Here is a 17,820-nt window from a genome sequence, read left to right as displayed (position 1 = left end):
GACTCTCCTCCACGGCAAAAGTGCCCCGCGAAAAGACCTGGCGAAAATGTTATAGGCGATTATGCCTGACACCTAATTGGTTACTGTAAATACCTGACATCACCCGATTTGAGCACCTATAGTAGCAGAGTTAGTCAGGACAGCTTGGTTTGTAGAGGCTTTGGGAAATTAATGTGCCACCATTAGTGTGTTCTTCATGAAAAATATTGTATAAGATCATTAAATCTATATTAGTATTTGTAACACACCTGGTGTTACAAAAAAAAACTTTTTTTTTTTCAAGAACCCTGAGAACTTTGAGAACCACTGTGTAGGTTACTACATTTCCTATCCCCTCAAACGCAGCAACCCAAAAACTAAAAAAGCATGTTTTATGCTTTGTTTTATATCGCACTTAAAACAATTTCCCTTATTAATATTTCTCTCTATGTCATTTCAATTGAATATGCATAATGTGAAGATCGGTATCACAAAACATTGTGTTGATCAGTAACATGAAAAGTACAGTAGGTCTGTTTACAGGATGCGTCGGTACACAGTAAAGTCCTCAGTGTTAATTTATCCATATGAAACACTAAGAGAGACCAAATGTAAGCAAATGGACCCTTAAGTTAAATGAACACTGAGGACTTTACTGCGCACACATGCTGCAGAGATTCCATGAAGATTCTTCTATGTTTGTCCTAAATGGCACAAATATATTTCCTCATGAACGCAGGTGCTTGCAGCAGTATAATACATAGCGGTAGTTCATCAGACCATGAGGCACGGAAAAGGAATCTTGTGGAATGAGAGTATATTGTTAATGCTAATCCCCTTTGGCTGCCTACACATTAACTGACCTCAATAGAACGTCTCTAAAACGGATAGGCTGTAACAGTGTATTTTTAACTTCATGGCCAGCTGTGCATGACAGCATACTATATAACCTGTTGTTTGCTCATGTACAAAGTTAAATTGACAAATTAAAAGCATCAGCTGCTACTTAGGGAATAACAAAGAGTGATTTCCCACCAACCTGAACCACTATTATTATTCTTTAGACTAAGATTATCTAATGCAGTGGTTTCAAACCGTTGGGTCATGGCCCACTTGAAAATCTAGAAAGTGTTTGCGGCCGATCAGATGCCGCCCATCTGACCCAGCCAATCGTTTTGGTTGGGTTGGGTTGGGAATCACTGATTGGATACTTTTTCCTTGCCATTCAATGCACCTGCCAGTCATCGAAAGTTTCTTTTTTGTAGGAAATTTGTAGTTGTTTTCTGACCCCAAACCCACATGAATCATGAATGATTGGGGATTATTAGTCAGAATGGTCACCACTATTACTTAGAATGACACATTTCTGAGTTTAGCTGAAAACACACCGTTTTTCATGTCCTGTGCCATTCAGATCATCTGTGAACATTTGACAGGTGTTACTCTGAAGTGAACTCTATTTTGTGCCAATTACATTTGAGACCAACTTCCGTCTCACCACCACTTGGGGGCAGCACTGTGCCATATACTAGCAGGTTGTGTCAATAAAAGGTTTACAATAAGTCTAAGGACTTCATGCAGATCAAAATAACAGAGTAGTCATTCCAAATGAACCAGTTGTCACTTGCTCATGTTTACCAAGGTTTCTTGAAGAAATCATGCACAATGATTTAAAATATAGTTTTCCCCTCTATATTTATCAACCGTTTAAAATCTTTCATGGGTGTCCGTGCCCCCCAAAACATATTTAAGCGTTAACACTTTGGGGGAAAATAAGTGTAGTTGTAGTGTGGTTTTAGTGCAGTTGTTTATTTTTTCATAGAGCAATTAAAACAAGATTACAGAAACTCATTGTTTCTACTCAATGTTTCTTAGTGTGCATGCTACTAGCCACATGATACGCGTTTGCTTCAGACATCCAATCAATTCAGGTATAAATACGCTGTTTAATCAACTCATCCAACTATTTCTGAGTGTGTGATATGTGAACAGCATATGAATAAAAAGCTAAATATAGATTATTAGCTCCTGCTACCAAACTCATAAACTCACTTTTCACATAGGTATTGCTCATCTCTTTCAGACACTATCAGTAGTAGGCCTATTTCACAATGTGAAATTTCTTTTTTATTTAATACAAAGTTGTTGTGATACATTGGGGTGTGGATTCAGTGTTATATTGTTTATACATGTATTATTTATTGTAATTTATTCTTTATTTAATAAAATACGTTTTCCATGCTTTTCTTGAAGAGTATTTTTGGTTTCATATTGTTGCATGTTTGTCACCCAATCCCGGGAACACATTTTAGTGTATCATATTTGTTTTTGTTGGGTAATGTTTTAATAATATTGTTTTTCAGAAAACTTAGGTCAGGCCTAAATGGGTTAAGACATTCTGACCCTAACTACTGTCTCCCAGCTCTATATTTTTTTTATGCATTTTAAGAAAACAGGCAATAGATGTTAGATTCTCTGAGCACTCCTTACAATTTTCCGAAATTATAATTATTGTTTTTTATCTGATTGTGTCAAGACCTAATGATTCACCTCCCAAAAGGTAACATATATAATTGCTTATGCTCATTTCCATTGAATTTTGAGTGGTTTATTATTGTCTCCGCCAGGCTGAAAGGCATGGTCGACCCTGTCTGTCTGTCTGTCCGTCCGTCCGTCTGTGTGTCTGTTACCAGCTAATCATGGGCACCGTTGGCCTAGGTCGCTGCCAAACTGTGCACACACACTGGCTGGATGTTGGAGCCACACATTTTCACCCGGGCCTGTTATAGCGCCACCATGAGGCAGATTTTTGCAAAACTTTTTTTTTTTTTTACCATACTCCTACAGAGTTTGTCTAAAAAAAACACACAAATCGGTAGAGCGTATCTCCATATTCGATCCTGATTGGCTAAGATTGGCTTCCAAAGTTTGCAGGATTGGTCTGTTTTGAACAAATTGCAAATTGTTCACATGCATTCCCTCTAGGCAGAGTAAGAAATGTCACTTCAAAATGTTCAAATCAGCCCGATGGTGGTGCCATAACAGGCCGATTTGTGTTTTTACCAGGGGGCCACATCGGCCACATACCACACTAAAATAATCCATATATGGCCAAGACAGACGGCCAAGACAGCCCATATCTGTGTGGCTGGTTCTACAGACAGGGATCACCATGTATGGGCATGAAAGGGATTGTATGTATGATGTCAGATGTCAAAGATGTCATAGGACTTTCACATAACGAATAACTGAGTAAGCATGTTTGGGCTCTAACAGCATAATTATCTCCATATACAGTACATGGATCTCCATATATGGGTACCAGGGGTCTCCAGATGGCCAAGACATGGCGCAACCTCACTCAAAGTGACTACTGGCCAATCACAGCGTGTCTTTTCCGGGACTTATCAAATTCAATTCAACAGAGCTTTATTGGCTTGTTCCATCCAGTTCCTGATGTTGTGTGGCTTAACTGTTCTTAGAAGCTGCGTACAAAAAGATCCGCCCCCACCTGCCTCTGATTGGCCTAACAACTTCCGTTTCTGTGACTCTCGGAAGCTTGCACTCCTGCCCATAGAGGATGTCTCCCGCCTTGCGATGCAGATGCCCCAGTATAAGGAGGCGTCTACTAGTGATGCACGGGTCAGGGTTTTTTATGACCTGCAGGTCCCACAGTTATTAATAATTTGACTTGACCAAGCCTGCCTCGCAGCACCACATCAATTGTCACACCCTGACTCGTCCCGCAACAGTCTTTAAATACACGTCAAATATGTCTTTCATTCCGTCAAAAAAGGTGCTTAAATGTAAACAGCCTTAACCCTATGGGTTTGTATGTGCACTGCAGTGTCGTCACTGTCTGGCATTTTTTAGGTTTTTGGCATAAATCAGGGCTTTACCACGTGTTGGTTAAAATAATATCGAACCAATGGAAAGTAGTCAAAAGTGCTTGGGACAAAACCTCCTAACTCCACACTTTCTGCCAAACCAATGAAAAGTAGTAAAAAGCCCTTTGGTCAAAATCTCATAACTCCACTTGAGCTCATTTTCCAGAAAATTATCATTTTGGAGTTAGGAGGTTTCGGTCAGACAGCACAGAGATATGCCTCCTTGATGCGATCGTTTCCAGTATGCAGGGGAACATGCTTGACACAGGAATGTCCACACAGCGACAGTGCAGGTTAGAGCATAACATTTTGTCAATGCTCCCACTCACTTCTTGGCTTCATAGTGACTTCTTCATTTCTCTTAATTAAAGGTGTACACACTGCAGCGAGCATAGGCATGGACCCTTGCTACGCATTATACATTATTGGACCAACAACCACGGACAGTTATTAAAGTATACATTTTGATGGTGTCGGAGGCGTGCAGCCTGTCCTGACAGGCACAGAATCTAAATCATGTTTGCAAAGCGTTTGCCCTAACTCTCATGCAAAAGTGACTAGCCTACTGGTCAATCACAGCGTGTCTTTTCCAGGACTAAGACCTACTCACGGCCCGCCCGCTCAGCATCCCCCCGCCCCCTGGTGCTTAAGTCACGTTTTGAAGGGGTAAAACCCTGCCCATAGAGTTAACACAGAAATCGCAAATGTAATGCAATTTCCGAATAGTACAGTATAAAATACGGCTAGCATGAACAAGAACACAAGATAGTAAAAGGCACAAAGCGTTATAATTTACTTTACCGTTCGAAATAATGATTTGTTGGCTTTAAGTCCAGCAATTTCTGTGATATTTTACCCTTCTAAACTGACGTCAGCACCAGGAAGTTGCTGAGAAATTTGCTGAGTGGGCGGGCTGTGAATAGGGCTTCTTGGCAGAATGGCTTTATGTTCCACTATCACACGTGACGTCTACAATAATTCTGCGAATAGAGCTTAGCTCTATTGGAACGGCTGATTGTGTTACTATGGAGTCAGACCAGTCTCATAATTATAGACAGGGAAACCCCAGTAAAACCCTGATTAAAGGTTGTACCACCAAATTCTTCTCAGTTGATTCTTATGTATTTTTTCCTGTAGAATCCATTTCTGCAATATAAACTTTTGTATTGTGCATAATTAATGAGATAATTAGCATATTGACTCAAATATGCAAATTATCTCATTAACTATGCATGATACAACAATATACATTGCAGAAATGGATTCTACAGGAAAGAATACATTAAGATGAACTAAGAAAAGTTTGGTCCACCCTTTTATCAATTTCTTATAGGGGTTTCCCTGTTCTTTCTGCTCATGTGTCAAATTATCTGACACATGGGTGGAAATAATAGAACAAACTGATAAAAGGGTGTACCAAAATTTTCTCAGTTGATTCTTATGTATTTTTTCCTGTAGATTCCATTTCTGCAATGTACATCTTTGTATTGTGCATAATTAATGAGATAATTAGCATATTTGACACATGGGCGGAATTTATAACAGAACAACCCTATAACAATTTGATGAAAGGGAAACCTTTCTCAGTTGATCCCTATGTTAATTTCCCTGTAGAATCCATTTGTGCCATGTATATTGTTGTATTGTGCATAATTAATGAAATAATTAGCATATTTGCCCATGTGTCAAATATGCTAATTATCTTATTAATTATGCACAATACAAAAATGTATTGCAGAAATGGATTCTACTGGAAAAATTACACAAGGATCAACAGAGAAAAGTTTGGTAAGCCTTTTTATAATATATTTATAGGGTTTTCCATGTTATAACAGGAAAAACCCTAGAAAAACTTGATTAAAGGGTTTACCAAACTTTTCTCTGTTGATTCTTATGTAATTCATCCTGTAGAATCCATTTCTGCAATATACATTTTTGTATTGTGCATAATTAATAAGATAATTAGCATATCCGTCAAATGGGCAACATAATTATCTCATTAGTTATGCGCAACACAAAATATTACATAGTAGAAATGGATTCTACAGGAAAACTTAAGAAACAACTGAGAAATGTTTGGTAAACCCTTTAATCAAATTGGTATAAGGTTTGTTTCTGTTATTTCCACCCATGTGTCAAATAGGCTAATTGGCTCATTAATTATGCATGATACAACAATATACATGTAGAAATGGATTCTACAGGAAAAAAATACATAAGAATCAACTTTGAAAAGTTTGGTACTTACTTACATACTTACTTACTTAGTTCTCTTGCACTTCAAGGCGCATAAATCCCACCATGGCAACATCTGGGTCTGTCGTGGGCAAGGTGTTGAGCTTGTTCCAAAGTCATATTGCATGCATTAAGGTCCTGGGCTATCACATCCAGCCAGCGGGTGCGGGTGCAGGTAGCGCCTCTTGGTCGTCTCCAGCCAGCTTGCTGGGGATTGAAGGCCAGGATGGTGTGTGTTGGATTCAGCGGCCATGTTTCCTAGCCGTACAGGAGGACAGAGATGACAGAGGCATTGTAGACCCTGAGCTTTGTCTTCCTAGATATGTGCCGGTGTCACCACAACGATCTCCATAAGGATTGCTAGACAGAGGCTGCTAGGGCACGGCGTTGGTCGACCTCTATTTTGAGGTCACCGGTGTTGGGCACTGTCGAGCCAACATATTTGAAGGTCGAGACAAAGTGGACAGGGGTGCTGTCAAAGATGAAGGGTGGTGGGTCAGGTCCATCGCCTACATGCATGAATTCGGTCTTGGACCAGCTTATCTTTAGGCCGAGCCTTTTGGTCTCTTCATCGAATACACTGAGGGCTTCACAGAGCTGATTGGCAGTCTCGGTGAACAGGGTGGTGTCATCAGCATATTCAAGGTCCTTCAGGGTGTAGTTTCCGAGTGACACGCCACGGACCCGCTCGCAGACTCTTTACATCAGGTGGTCAATGACGCAGTTAAAGAGTTCTGGGGCACCGACACAGACCTGCCTTACCCTGGGTTTGGGGGATATGGGCCTTTCGAACAACAGTGTATTTGGGCAGCAGGCAGGAAGAGACGGGGAGAAGATTCTATTCACAAAGTAAACATACCGATGAACCCTACGGTGGCCTTTGTAAAAAACCTAAGGTTAAATTGCGTTCCCACAGTGGGTTTAGGAACGCCTTTATTAGGCCCGCAAAAGAGGGTTACAAGACGCACCTTTTCCTGCCCACGTTACCAGCTCCCCATGTCCTGTGCAGACGTTAACATTTTTTGCCACTGCCAGCACTACCGCCTCCGGTGGAAGTAAGTGCCACAGAATTCCACAGAAAGATATGTCACGGCGCGCGGGCGGGGACAGTGTTCCCCAAACGGAGATAAATGTCGTGGCAAGTCCTGCACGGGCGGGAACAGAGTTCCCTGAGCTGGAGATAAATGTCACGGTGTGTCCCAAGCGGGCAGGGTTTGTTTTGCCCAGACAGCCCGGTGTTGTCATCGCTTGCCCCCTGCACCACACAGCGGTGCGAGTGGGGCCCCGAAACGACGTCAGTGCCTTTGTACAGACCACTGGTGGCATGCATTGCACAATGGAAACGTTGCAATCCAAGTCCTTGGATTTTACGCACCATGACGAAGGGTTACAGAATGCAGTTTGTCAGCAAACCCCCGCTATCTTCCAAGGTAATTTTCACAAGCGGCTCTAGAGCTGGGAGAGGAAATACAGGTGCAATTGTAGAGGTCCTGCAGAACAAACTCCGACTAGGATTTTATTCAAAGTACTTCCTGGTGCCGAAGAAAAGAGGGGGGCTCCGTCCCATCTTGGACCTTCGCGGTCTCAGCAAATATCTGAAAGTTTTCATTTTCAAGATGTTGACCACCGCAGCCCTGCGTTCAGTGAGAGGGCGATCACTGGACATCTATAGATCTGAGGGACGCTTACATGCATGTACCGATCTACGCCCCTCACCGGAAGTTCCTCAGGTTGGCGTTCGAGGGACGTGTGTACGAGTACACAGTCCTCCCTTGTGTTCATAAAAGTGACGCAGACGGCGATCGAACAACAGGGCATCAGAATAGCCAATTATTTGGACGACTGGCTTATCAGTGCGGACTTGAGTCAGGAGTTGGCTCGCCACACCGAGATAGTGCTGGCTCACCTCACGTCCCTGGGTTTCGACATCAATTTCGAGAAAAGTGTGTTGATCCCTTCCCAGCGTACCACCTTTCTAGGGGTCTCAATGGACTCAAGGACTATGGTCACGCGCTTGTCTCAAGACAGGATAGAGAGCTTCCTGACATGCACCGCTGCTTTTCAGACGGACCATCAGGTCAGCTACAAACGGTGCATCAGGCCACGGGTATGTTGGCATCTGCCATCAGTCTTCTACGCTTAAGGGGGTTTCACATGAGATATTTTCAGCGGTGGGTGTTCTTGCTCAAGATCCAGTCTTCCCAGGGCCACAAGATGGTCTGAGTGCCGCCTTGGTGCGTAGATGCACTCAGTCCATGGCTGGACACGACTTTTCTGTCAGGCGGTGTCAAGATGGGCGAAGTAGTTCACCGACGGGTGATCACTACAGACGCCAGCCTCTCGGGGTGGGGGGCCACTTTCGAGGGGTGTGCAACAAGGGGGCTTTGGATCCCCGACTTGCAGAAGCACCACATCAACTACCTGGAGCTGATGGTGTTCCTGGTGCTCAAGCATTTCGAGCCTTTCATCCAGGGGTGGCACATCCTGATCAGGACCGACAACACCACCACCAATCAACAAACAAGGGGGCCTGTCATCGCGAGTGCTGGACTGCCTAGCACGTGATCTGACGTTATGGTGCGAGGAGTGCCTAGAGTCATTCAGAGCCTCTCACATTCCGGGCTTGCAGAACAGCGGTGCAGACCTGCTGTCCAGAGGGGATTACCAGTACGAGGACTGGTCCCTCCGCCCGTCGGTGGCCTTTCAGATTTGGACTAAATACGGCCACCCGGTGGCCAACTTGTTTGCGTCACAAGAGAACGCTAAGTTTTCTCTTTTCTTTGCAGTGAAGGGGAATCCCCCACTGGGAGTAGACAAGCTGGCCCACAGCTGGCCGGAGGGGCTGCTGTATGCCTTCCCTCCACTGCAGCTGATCCAAGATATGGCCTATCAGTGCTCCTGATAGCGCCTGCAAAATGGGCTTTGGAGGTCTGTGATTTCCCCTCTCCTGTATAAGGATCCTTGGCAATTACCCCTGCACAGGGACCTCCTGAGTCAAGCAGGGTACGAGATTTTCCATCCAGACCTGTGGGTCTGGCCCGTGAGAGAGAAACACTAAGCACAGCTGGTCTGACGCCTAAGGTGGTCCAGACTCTCACTCCAGACTATGCAGCGCGCTAGAGCAACGTCTACGTGTGTTGTATGATGGCAAATGGAAGGCCTTTGAGGCATGGTGCTTGGACCAGTCCCCGCCAGTTGACCCGGTTCGAGCCCCGATCTCAGACATCCTCAGCTTCCTGCATGGATGCCTGGCCAAGGGACTGAAGCCTTCTACGCTCAGGGGCTATATTGTGGCAATTAATGCTTGTCAACTAGGTGTCAACGGTGATGTGCCCTCAAAGGACCCCTTTCTGGCCTTGTTTATGGCTGGTGCCAAACGCACTAAGAGCCCCCACAGACGAGCTGAAGTGGTGCGCAATGTTGTGGCATTTGAGGAATTTATGACTGTGATGAGGAACAGACCAAGATCGCTCACGAGGCACAGTTTTTCTCGTGTCGTGTGGAAGCGCCTGCCGATATGTTAATTAGCTTTTTTACGACCTTTTTTACAACCCACCCGACAGAAGAAAATATCAAACTTGTTAGGGTAGTGACGATATTGCTTGAGCAAATCTGTGAAGTCCCTCCTTCCTTCCTTCCCTCTCTCGTCTCTCTCTCTCTCTTCCTCCGTCCGTCCTCCCACTCACTCCATTATTATTTTCATAAACATCCATAGAACCTACCACTTAAAGTTTGTATCATGATCTGACTTTTAATGTCGACTTGTTTAATTCCCCAACGGCATTTGCATTTTGCACCCATATTGAGCCCCCTTTGAGCCATTGGAGGAGGTTTCTCTGAGACATCTGAATCTCAAAACTGTACTCTTATTGGCGTTGACAACAGCCAAAAGGGTCAGTGACCTTCATGCTCTCTCGGTGTCCCAGGACTGCATGAGGTTTGATAACGATGGTTCTACTCAAGCCCAATCTACAGGTTGTACCAAAGAACGGGATTGTGCCCAAGGACCCGGTCGAGTTGGTCGCTTTTCATCCTCCACCGTTTGCTTCGGAGGAGGACAGGTGTCTACATTGCCTCTGTCCAGTGAGAGCCTTGAAGGCATACTGGCTGAGGACTAAGGACGATAGACAATCGACATGTTTGTTTGTCGGCAACTCTCCAGATAGAATGTTAGCTTTTTGTCTGTTGATGTCTAGTTGTACTCAGAATCAGATTCTGAATACCACTTTATCAACAAACAATACGTGAGTACCAGCCCACAGCAGTCAGTGGGCTGGCTTGTATGGTTTCCCCCACCATCGGTGTATGAATGTGTGTGTGAATGGGTGAATGTAATGCACAATGTAAATAGTCTTGGATAAAGGCGCTATATAAATGCACCATTTACCATTTATAGGCCGTCAACAAGCGATCTCCAGGCATCTCTATCTTGAGCTGTTCTCTCCAGTTGGTTCAAGTCATCTTCATGGTCTTGGTGTCTGCCTCCAGGTCTCTGCGCCAGGTGTTTCTTGGGCGACCCCTTTTCCACTTTCCCTGCGGGTTCCATGTTAGGGCTTGTCTAATGATGGTACTTGGGGGCTTGCGCAAGGTGTGGCCTATCCAGCACCATCAGCGGTTCTTTATTTCTTCTTCTGCAGGCAGCTGGTTTGTTCTCTGCCAGAGTTCGTTGTTGCTGATGGTGTCTGGCCATCGGATGTGGAGGATCTTGCTCAGGCACCTATTGATGAAGACCTGCACTCTCTTGATGGTGGCAGCTGTAGTTCTCCATGTCTCTGCTCCATATAGGAGGACTGCCTTGACGGTGTTGTTGAAGAATCTGACTTTGGTGTTGTAAGTCAGTTATTTTGAGCTACAGATGTTCCGTAATTGCACGAATGCTTCACAGGCTTTTCTGATTTGTGCTTTAACGTCAGCACCTGTGCCACCCTGCTTGTCAATGACACTACCAAGGTAGGTAAAGGCTTCCACTTCTTCCAATGCCTCGCCCTCCAGCGTGATTGCATTGGTGTTGGCTACATTGATTTTGAGGATCTTTGCCTTTGTGGACGTTAAGTCCCATTTGCGCTGAGGTGGATGCCACGTTGGTCTTCTCCTGCATTTGTTGTTGAGTGTGCGATAGCAGCAGTGCCATATCATCGGCATAGTCCAAGTAGTCCAGTTGCGTCCAAGGTGGATGTCTTCATTATCCAATCAGTGGCCATCAGAAAGAGAAAAGGCGAGAGTAGACAACCTTGTCTGACCCCTGTCCTCACTTGGAATGCCTCTGTGAGCTGCCCTCCGTGGACCACCTTGCATGTGAGTCCCTCATAGGAGTTCTTGATGATGGAAACGATCTTGGTCGGCACACCGTAATGACGGAGAAGCTTCCAGAAGGTCTCTCTGTCCAGGCTGTCAAAGGCTTTCTCATAGTCCACAAAGTAGATGTACAGAGTTCCACTCTATCGACTGCTCCACGATGATGTACAGAAACGCCAACACTGTCCTGTAATGGCGATCAGTATGTTTATTTTCACATGGAAATGAAAAATCCTTATCGCGGCCGACTGTTGCGGCCCAGTGTTGCCGTGAAAAAAGCGTTTCTCTGCGATCTAAGCATTTTTTGAAGTAGATTCCGAGATAAAGCAGTTTCTTTGCAGCAGCAATGAATAGGAGCATATGGAGATTATATGCTTCCTTTTTCATGCCAATTGGAGGAGACAATGTAAGCAGCCCTAGGATTGGCTGAAGGCGGACCGTCTGATTGGCTGAGGAATCTGAATGATTGACAGATTCCTCAGCCAATGATAACGTTCATCTACGCCCACCGTTAGAACAGTCTCAAACAGATTCACAGCAGTTTCAGCACAGAGAGAATTCACACCAAGTGATCCAGCACAGAGAAGCAGTTTGCAAATGCACATGAAGGGATAGGCATGACCTGTGGATGTATATGACGTGAACCTAAGCATGCAAGTACTGTATGTGAAATCAAAACTCAAATTTGAACCTTCAAATCTCAGATTTGAATCTGAACTGAGTTGTGAATCTGGGCAAGTGGATTTGTGAATGCCCTGTGTGGATTCATTAATTATGAGACTGATCTGACTCCATATGTGTCAGTTTCCTACTCAGTGTGAATCACTATGGAAATGATGGCTGCCCCCTTCGCGTAAAAACATCATACAAAATGAAAACTGAACATCAGGTTGTATCCTACTGTTCCATGTAACATTTTCAGATGCTAAGAGGAGGATGATCCTTGGTGTGGGAGTGAGGTCTCTAATGGTGCGTTGCAGTGAAGAGAGGAAGGACACAGAGGCATTAGCAATGTGCATCCACAAGAGGAAGCCCTCCACAGCCTCACCGATCCTTTGCTCAAATAGCAGTGGCTCCAGATGAGTTCAGTTCAGCGCAAGTGCATGTGTAGCTTTGTTCTGACGCGCATTAAGGCCCATTCCCACTGGGCCAGATAACATAAAAAAATCTCTTTCTCCAGATATTTTTCTGTGGATGGTAGATACAGATAAAAAAAAAAATTGCCACAGATAAAAGTATCTGTGGCAAATATCTGTGGTAGATATTTTTTTTTTATCTTTATCTACCATCCACTTTGAATGGAAAGAGATTTTTTTATCTGTTATCTGGCCCAGTGGGAATGGGCCTTTATTCTGATGCGTTTTCCGACTCCCCATTACTGACCGTATCTCTAACCCTAACCCAGCGCAACGTACACAGTCACAAAGCCCGACCAAACCCAAAGCCAGACAGATACGTGACAAATTGGGCCCGGCCCGGCCCGTGCCAACCCAACCCAACCCAATGGGTCGGCGCAGGCTTGAGCTGAAATCTAAGCTCTACAGTGTTGGGCTTCTGGTTGCACCTGGAGTTGAGGCCTGTGGAGTGGGCGCCCAATGGGTAACGTGAGCATTGAGTGTGTGTGTGTGTGTGTGTGTGTGTGTGTGTGTGTGTGTGTGTGTGTGTGTGTGTGTGTGTGTGTGTGTGTGTGTGTGCATGCGTGCACTGCCAAGCGGGGGACATCGTTGAAACTGTCCAGTTACTTTTGTTGCGACCGTTAGGTCGCAGTTACTTGCACTCCTATACTATCCAAACCTCCACCGGCTGTCAGTCCCTCCGTCCGTCCCTCCGTCAGTCCCTCCGTCAGTCCCTCCGTCAGTCTGTCAGTCACACGTCACACGTCACACTTTTGCCCTGCTCATATCTCCGCAACCGTTGCCCCGATCCATGCCAAATTTTGCACACACACTCCTTACCTGCCAAACTACAATCTCCCGGAGCTCCAGGGACCCCCAGGTCCCTGGAGGACCCCCAGGTGTAAAAAATGACCAAATGTGCAAAAATTACCAAATGACCACCCCAACGGGGCTGCTCACGGGGAATTCCCGGGGACCACCGACTCCTGGTGCTCCAGAACGGATGCAAAAGTGGTGACGCCCCCAGTGGAGGACCCCCTCCACTGCAGCTCACATAAAATGCCGTAACTCGGGCTAGGAGCGTCCGGGAGAGCCGGGGCCGGTACCTATTCGTCCGCCAAGGCGGCGTGGAGACCCCACCCCTCATTTCTCACATGGACCTCTTCTAGCGCCACCATGAGGCCGATTCTTGCAAAACACATTTTTGGACACTGCTCCTACAATTTTTGCCCTAAAATCACGCAAATCGCTACACAGTATGTCTACACTCATCTCATCAACAAAGCGCCACCTTCAGGCCGATTTTTAAAAACACATTTTTGGACACTGCTCCTACAGATTTTGCCCTAAAATCACGAAAATCGCTACACAGTATGTCTACACTCATGTCATCAACATGGATCTGTCCCATATAGCGCCACCATCAGGGCGATTTTTTTCAAACACATTTTTGGACACTGCTCCTACAGATTTTGCCCTAAAATCACGCAAATCGCACAGTATCTCTACAGTCATGTCATCAAAACGCATCTGTCCCATCTAACGCCACCATCAGGAAGATTTTGGAAAAACACATTTTTGCCCTCTTCTAGCGCCACCATGAGGCAGCTTCTTGCAAAACACATTTTTGGACACTGCTCCTACAATGTTTGCCCTAAAATCACGCAAATCGGTACACAGTATGTCTACACTCATCTCATCAACATGGATCTGTCCCATATAGCACCACCTTCAGGCGATTTTTTAAACCACATTTTTGGACACTACTCCTACAGATTTGCCCCTAAAATCACGCAAATCGCTACACAGTATGTCTACACTCATGTCATCAACATGGATCTGTCCCATATAGCGCCACCATCAGGCTGACTTTTTCAAACACATTTTTGGACACTGCTCCTACAAATTTTGCCCTAAAATCACGCAAATCGGTACACACTTGCTCTACACTCATGTCATCAACATGGATCTGTCCCATTTAGCGCCACCTTCAGGCCGATTTTTTAAAACACATTTTTGGACACTACTCCTACAGATTTTGCCCTAAAATCACGCAAATCGGTACACCGTATGTCTACACTCATCTCATCAACATGGATCTGTCCCATATTGTGCCACCGTCAGGCCGATTTTTTCAAACACATTTTTGGACACTGCTCCTACACATTTTGGCCTAAAATCACGCTGCGACCTGACGGTCGCTTATCTCCCGATTAGGGAGTCTTACTGGTGGCATAGCAGTTGTGTGACTGTGTGCTTTGTAGCCAAATAGCCTGTATGCCTGCTGCCTGATTTAGCGGAGGTCGTCAGGCCGTGTTCTCAGAGCGAAGCTCGGATGTTTATTTGATCATTAATTTGGACGGTTAGCCCTATTTGCTTCAAGCAGTTTCTTTTAATAATCTCCAATATTTAATGAGAAAGAAAGGCTGCCGCTGCAGTGCATGTAGTGATTAAAGGACAACTTTGTTTTTTTACAACAAGGGTTCATATTTTAGATTGTAATTAGAGAAAAGAAAAAGTGAGTGTTAAAATGCTTTCATTTGCTTCATTCTATTGTTTTATCGCGTTTACCGTGCTAAAACGTGTGGCATGCGTACGCATGGCTAAATATGTCTTTTTAGACACAATAAGCCAGCAGTTTCTTTATTGCTATTTACAGTAACACTTCTAGCCCCCATAAGTCACATTCAACCATGAAAGGTTGTGTTGTATCTTGGGAATGGGCTTAGCCTATTCTGTGTAAAATGACATATTTAGCCACTTGTACGCATGCCCCCAACCACTGAAATAAGAATCTCTAAAACAATAGAAAGAAGTAAATGAAATAATTTTAACACTCATCTTTTATATTCTTTAATTACAATCTAAAATATGAACCCTTGTTGTAAAAAACGAAAGTTGTCCTTTAATGTAACACGTGGTTATGGTATTACATTATGCAAAGATCCGTTATTACGTTATGTGCTCATCATTTTTATATGGAGGGACAGCGAGCACATTCTTCGCATTCTCACTACATTCTCAGAGCGCGCCAGATTATCCCGGTTGGGAGAGAAGTAAACTACAGAGGCTGTTACACAGCAACATTATGCGCCAGTAATAAATATGCCCTGAGGGCTAAAGATAATAAAAGAAGTCTGACTCGCTTATTCTTCACCACGCGTGGACACTGTGCACTTCACAACGTGATGACATCACACCGTTGTACTTTACAATACAAACCCCCCAAATCAATCCTCCAGTTCTAGGCAACACAGAAGAGGGGGAACTTTTTTTTTATTTCCACACAACTCCTCTAAGGTATATTAATGACATAGTTCAATATTGAAAATGGGTGGTCTTCCCCTTTAATGACATAGTTCAATATTGAAAATGGGTACGGTTCCCCTTTAAGAGCTACAATCTATTTGTATTTGTTTCGCTGGGGAATGTAAACAGATGTAATTTCCGTTAAACGCAGCACTTCCGCTAGAACCAACCCGGAAGTCATATCTTGCCCAGGGTGTCACCGATGCGTGATCCGCAGACTTTGTCACAGGAGGGGCAGGGGAAGGCAGCAGTGGTGGTTGGTGGTGCTGTGGCACGTTGGTGAGTGATTCCCTGGTGACAGGTGGAGCTCCAGGTGTGGTGATCAACAGCCAAGGACTCCAGTGCTGGTGGCTTAATGTTGCGCGCACGCCACGCACACACAGGCACGCACGCATGCACGCACACACATGCACCTATCCTGTTTTTGACACTTCCTGCTGTTGCTGCTTCAACACCTAAATGTCCCCATATAGAGCAATAGAGGTCTCTCTTCTCTTCTCTTGATCTCTTCTCAAATGTTTAATTGGAATTCAACCAGTCAAATGTTAGTATTAAAAGTATTTATTACACACAATACTACAGATATGATGAGTACAATATGGAGTCAGGCTTTATTTCCTTGGCAGAAAAGCCTACCTCAGTTGGTAGGCTAGTCAATCTAAGGTTTGACCCAAAATAAATTGCAATAGTAATGGTTCAAGGTTTTTTATGATCCTTAGGGTCATCCAAATAACATATTAAAAGTTGTGAATTATAAACCAGACCCAGTTGTTCTTATTGAAACAATTCTCAACACTGTTGGCCTCCGAGATGTACTATGTACGTCCCAAAATCGCCCTATCAGATCAAGGTAAATTCAGGGGGTTCAAGTTTAGGTCCATTCACTTACTATACAGGATAAAAAGACCCCCCAAAAAATCTCTTTAATTAGCATGTGAGGGTTCTAACTAGGGGGCTTTCATGATCCTGAATCCATTGCAAGCATTTGTTTTGCACAAAAAACATTTGTCGGGTTAAAAACGGACGCCACAAAACGGAGCTGACCCCAGAAAAGTGATGACTCATCACTAAACCATAGTTTTGTGCTGTCCGTTTTTACACCGAAGAATGTTTTTCGTGCAAAACAAATGCTTGCTTTGGATTTAGAATCATGAAAAACCCCTAGTTAGACCACTGACATGCTACTTAAATAAGATTTTTTGGGGGGGTCTTTTTTTCCTGTATAGTAAGTGAATGGACCCAAACTTGAACCCCCTGAATTCACCTTGATCCACTAAATATACAATTCACAACTTTTAATATGTTATTTGGATGACCCTAAGGATCATAAAAAACATTGAACCATTACTATTGCAATTTCTTTTGGGTCAGGCCCTTTTTTAGCTTAGATTGACTGGCCTATGGTAGGCAACAATCTTTTCTGTCTCAACAAAATAATAACTCCAAATAGTTTAAAGGAGTTACAGTTGGTTCAGCAATATTTTTCCATCTAGAATAATGTAATAAAAACTACAAATAAAATAAAATAAAATTATAGCTGCAAGCAGCAGTACGGGGGCCAAGCAATGCAAAATGCAATATGAAAAAGGCTATATGCAATATGCACAATAAGCTATATATATATATATATATATATATATATATATATATATATATATATATATATATATAAACATAATAGAGTGAACTTGGGATAATGCATTGGAAACAGCTGAGGGGATTGTGGATATCACGCCAAAGACGTAGATCTACATCAGGGGTCCTCAACGTTTTCAGGCCAGGGACCACCAAACTGATGGGGAGATGGAGCAGGGTGGGGGCAGGGCTACAACATATATTGTATATTCATGTATAAAATTGTGTTTCATGTGTATAAACATACCATGCTATTGTGCATTCAATACTAAGCTATTCAAATAACAGATTCATATTGTAACGACCCTGCAAGAGATCAGGCCGTAACTCGCTCCGCCAAGCGGGCTAGCCTTCTTGGGGCAGCG

This window comes from Nannobrachium achirus, assembly GCF_963921795.1.
Source record: "Nannobrachium achirus genome assembly, chromosome: 3".
Classification (NCBI taxonomy): Eukaryota; Metazoa; Chordata; class Actinopteri; order Myctophiformes; family Myctophidae; genus Nannobrachium; species Nannobrachium achirus.
This window is presented reverse-complemented; position numbering follows the sequence as displayed.